Below are 5,576 nucleotides of genomic sequence, written 5' to 3'. Positions count from 1 at the left end.
TTTTATAATTATAATTACTTCTTCTTTGATATCTAGGTTTATATTGGGGTCTCTGTAATCTTGTTTTTATGTTTTGTTTCCTTCTATAAATGTCTTTTCCTTCTCTTCCATATATCTGGGGTACATAAATATCTTTACAAAAACTATATTGTTCTTTTTGAAATTGTTGTTGAATCTGGATAGTTATGCATTTTTCTTTTAAACATTTTATAATATGTTGTATCCTAATACCAATATTATCATTTTCTGGAATGTCATTTATAGGATGCCATTTTTGTCTTATTTCTTCTCCTAATTGTCCAGGTAGCTTCTGGAATAATTTATCTTTTACTGATTGTGTAAAATAATTTCCACTTATACTTGCAAAATAATAGTATTCTTTAAGAAAACTTTTTGCATATCTGTAATCTGTTAAAACTAATCTTTCTAATTGTGCTAAGGCCTCTGTTTGTTGTTCTATCCTAGAACTGTTAGGATCACGTCCTGTTGCTAACATATGTATCTTATTAACAAAATTATATGGGTTTGGTCCAAATGTTTTTAATGCTCTAAGTTCTTCTGGATATTCTACTTTATATCTTTCCCAATTTGCTTTCATTGTTTCTCCTAAAAATGTTTCTAAATATTGGTATAAATCTTTTATAATTTATTACCATTCGGCTTTTTCCTCTTCTTTTCTCACTTTCTTTCATAACTATCATAGCTGCAGATCTGTGAGGACTATTGGATTTTCTTATTAGATTTAATTCTAACAATTCTTTAATATGGAGTTTAAATTGTTCTGAATCTATAGGATGATATTTTGGTACTCCTGAATTTATTTTTAAATTTGGGTTTATAATTTCTAATTTCATAATAGGTTTATCTTTTTCCCAATATCTTAAAGGGTATCTTGAATTATTTCTATCTGTTCTAGTCTTTCTATAGCTTTCTTAATACTGTTAGTGTTTTCTAATATGGCTAAAATTAATGATGGATTTATTCCATCTTCAAAACTTGTTATATTATATTCTGGAACTAATTCTTCAAAGTCTTCCATGGTGTTATCTTCTAAAGTTAATCCAGTATTTATTACTTCCTTATTTATTTTACATTGTCCAGGTATTTTACAAGGACATTCATCAAATATCTTTTTATCATTCTGTTTGATATTTGGGTAAGGTGGATAGGTTGGTGTTTGTGTTATATTTTTGAATATTATAATACTATGTTTGTTAACATATAATCCTCCTGATTGTGCTAATATAAATCCTAACCCTAACAACATATCCCAAGGACATTTCCTTAAGTATACATTATTAAGTGGATAGTCTATTGAATATTTATCACAAACATCTTTGAAACTTATCGATGCTGGTTTTAATTTATATTTATATTCGGTTTCTATTCCATCAACTGATGTTGCTATTGTTGGTTTGTTTGTTTCTTCAAAGTCATTTTTATTAAAAAATCTTGGATTTATTATAGAACTAGTACATCCTGTATCAATTATGGCCTTTAAATATACTATTTTCTTATTTATTTTTATTCTACAGAGTGTTTGCAAATTATTTAAACTATTTTTTACTTGGCAAAATATTGCGATTTCTTTTTGGATAGTTTCTGGTTTTTCAATAGTAGCTAGTGTATAGTTTTCTATTACTTGGTTACTAGTACTGGGTTTATCTGTTGAGCCAAATCCTCCTAGTCTTTTTATATCTGGTCCTTGTGTAAAATTATTCAAGTTTATTTTATGTTTTCAGTTTATTTAAATTATTTCAGTTTTATAGAATATCTTGTCAGAGAATATAATAGAATTTATCATTATGATTATTTTAGAATTGAATATCTTGATATAAATTCTTTAACAAGAATCGTTCAAGTATATTATAAAGATTTTTGTGAATCTATATTAGAATCATCTGAAGAATTAAAGAATTTACCAGAAGAAGTTAAAAGAATTATTCTACAAAAAACATATCTAACTCCAGAAGGATTATTTAGAAAATATAATAATCATATTCTAAGATATAACCTTTGGAAAAATTCTCATAGAAACTATTATCCATTATTAGCTTTACCAAGAAGTTTTACTGAATGGACAGAATAGATTATTTACAATCAGAAATTTTTAAAATAAGAACAGAAGTAAATAAAATACAACAAAATTTAGATTATATTAATAGAAGTATTACTTTATTGTTAAAACAAACTCAACAAGAGAATGAATCAGAAAAAACGGTTATATTAGAATTATTAAGACTATCTACAAAGATAGAACAAAAGTTTTTAGAAATAACAAATCAGTTTGATGAAAGAATCAAAAATATAGAAGATTTATTAAAATTTTATAATACATAAAATTTCAGAAATTTTATTAAATGAACAAAGAAGAATTAAACATTTAAAGTTTCTAATGATAAACTTAGAACCAGAATTAACAGAATTAAAAATTTTACTCGAAGATTATTCATTAGGATTATCTATAGAAAATCAAGGTTTAACTAAATATAAACCACCTGCAACACACGATCAGATTTTAATAACACAAAATAATTTGATCATAATAGGTTTAATCAAAATATTAAAGAAATTAGAAGAAATAAATATGAATAACAGAATTACCAGAGAACTTGATGATATAGGACAAAAATTAAGTAATTTAAAAATATCTACATCCGAATATAATATAAAAATAATAAAAAAGACTTGTAATGGAAGTTTTATACCAGCAGAGAAAATTTTAGAAGAAGAAACTTCAACAAAATCATATAAATTAAAATGAATAGATTTAGACCATTCTCAGGAAGAAGTAGAACAATACAAGAACAAGATACTAGACCACAAAATACAACAGATGACAGTATGATCAGAAGAGTATTAAGAGGAAGTGGAAGTAATAGTAATAATGAAGAAATTAAATTAGAAGAAATAGTAGATGTTGAATCAGATATTACTAGATTTAGTACTCAACAAGCCCGTATGATAAATCCAAGACAGTTATATGCACATAATAGTTTTTTAAGAGACACCAGTTTATTCTCAGGCTATCAGGAAGTTACTTTATCAGTATCAAATGATGAAGTAGAAACCATTGATGTAATTAGTCAAAACTCGATAAGACAACTATTATTAGCAAATAAAAGATATTTTCATCTAGGATTGTTTATAATAGGAATTAAGGGCTTTGCCAGAAAGAAAGTAGGAACAAAAGTCCTAATTTGTATACTTGATGAAAGATGGGATCTTAAATCCCAATTAAGACAAGCTTTAATAGCTATGACAAAAGTAGATTTATCAAACAATAAATCATTATATTATGTAGCTCAAAAAATATTTTTACCAAGTTTCATTTGATTTGGATATTTGTAGCTCAAAAAATAGAACGGTATATTTTTGGGGGGTGGTCATGTCTCCTTCTGGAAATGGGCAAAGAGTATAAGAGCTACCTTGAGGGAGGGGGGTGTCACTCCCAGGGTGGTTTTTGAGGGGCCGCACCGAGGGGCAGCAGACGATGAGGGGGCATGGTAGGCTATCCGAAAAGACCCATGGCATGGTAAAAGAAGTGAAATGGCACGTGGGTTTCGATGAGTTGGCCCTCGGTGTGCGCTTAGGCCTGCCACTGCGTGCGGCTGCACGCGCATGGCCGCCTGCCTTCCGTGCCATGTGCCCGCAGCTGCTGTAACGTGTGCCAGTGGTGGCAGAGCGTGCTCGCGAATGGTGAGCCCTTCTGTCATGCAACGCCGTCCCCTTCTTCCGCATGGCCTTGCCCGCCACCGTGGGCTGCTGGGCGCACATGGACGGGTACCATGCGCTGTCACGCCCCAACTTCTGATGCCACATGTGCCCCTCGACGCACAGCATTTCCAAGGAAGGTGTGGTTTGTGAGAACATGTACATGGCGCGTCCATCCCGACAGTCTTCCCCTCCGCCGCACACAGTTGCTTGCCAGTGTGTGCTGCTGGGCGCGCAGGGCTGCCTGCCTTGCGCTGCAGTGCATCCACAGCTTGCGCCGCATGTGTCAAACGCCGTATAGCATGACCAAGAGTGGCATCGCATGTGCAAGACGCATTCACGGTATGTTGGTTTCGAAGATTTTGCCCTTGGTGCGCGTTGCGCTCGCCACGGCGTGCTGCTTTGCCCTCGTGGTTGCCTAGTATATATCGCTATGTCACGACGGCTGTTGCCTCCTCCGGTCGTAGCCGCAACGAAAGCCCAACAAAGGCTTGGCATGTATGTGAAAACAAGTACATGGCTCGTTTGTCTAGGTGGGCAGCCTATCTGCCGCACGCCAATGCCAGCAACCGTGTGCTGCTGGGTGCCCTTCGCTCCCTACCTACCGCTGCCATGCCCCCACAGTTGCTGACACGTGTCCGTGGCTGCACAGCAGTTTCCAGAGAGGCATGGCATTTGAAAACAAGGAAATGGCCAATGCGTCCCGATGTTCAGCCCCTCTTCCGCACACCGTTGCCTGCCACCCCGGGCTGATGGGTGCGCAAGGGTTCCTGCCTTGTGCTGTCGTGCCCCCACAGCGACCGCCAGATGCGCCCGCAGCCGCATGGCATGTCCGAGATAGGCTTGGCATGTGAAAATCACCATCAAGGCACGTTGGTTCCGTTGATTGCCTTTGATGTGCGCTGTGGCCTGCCATGGAATGCTGCTGGGTGTGCATGGCTCCTTGCATATCTGCTGCCACATATGCCAGTAGCCACACAGCATTTCCAAGAGTTGCATGGCATGTGAAGGACAGCAACATGGCATGAGGGTCAGGATGATTATCCCCTTGATTTGCACCTTGGCTGGCCAATGCGTGCTGGTGGGTTTGCATGGCTGCCTGCACACTGTAGTTACACCCTCATTGCAGCCTATTGCAACTTTTGCTAGTTTTGTACAGCATGCCCAAGGGAGTCATGGCATGTGAAAAACGTGCAAATGAAGCATTGGCCCCGTTGATTAATCCCATCTAGGCACTGTGGTAGTTTGACGTGCTTTGCTTCCTTCCATGTGTAGTTGTGCTAGTGCCACTGTTTACGAGCGTGGTCGAAGTCACACATTTGCACCCTTCTTTGCTCTATGGCTTGTTGTCATATGTAGGTCATGGTGCAAGGGGTGGGGTGTTATCTACATTTGACGGAATCATTGGTCAAGTCAATGTGCACAGTAAATATTTGGTTGGTCCCTCCCCACCATCCCATTGTTTGTTGTTTTCTTAAATTGCACTATCGTGGGTTTGTTGCTTGCAAGGGTTTTTTCATGGTCGGTTTTGTGGCCTATGCTATTTGGAGAAGTGCATTTCTAAGTCGGGCCTAGGTGTGGAGGTGCTTGCATGCCTTTTTGCGTCAAGTGTTGTAATACAACAATGACGTGTGGGTCTCTGGAGAACATAGGTTGCAAGCTTGTAGGTGGTGGTAGATCATGATTCCCTCCCCCCTCCTTGCTTTTAAAAAAATCTCCATTCTCGTGGGTATGTTGCTTGCAAGAGTTTTGTCATGCTCGGTTTTGTGGCCTTTTGGTATTGGGAGCAATGCATTTCTAAGTCGTGCCTAGGTGCGGAGGTGTTTGCGTGCCTCATGCCGCAATTGTTATAATGCGACATT

Source organism: Macadamia integrifolia, chromosome 9 (genome assembly GCF_013358625.1).
Source record: "Macadamia integrifolia cultivar HAES 741 chromosome 9, SCU_Mint_v3, whole genome shotgun sequence".
Lineage (NCBI taxonomy): Eukaryota > Viridiplantae > Streptophyta > Magnoliopsida > Proteales > Proteaceae > Macadamia > Macadamia integrifolia.
Note: the sequence above shows the minus strand (reverse complement) of the source record.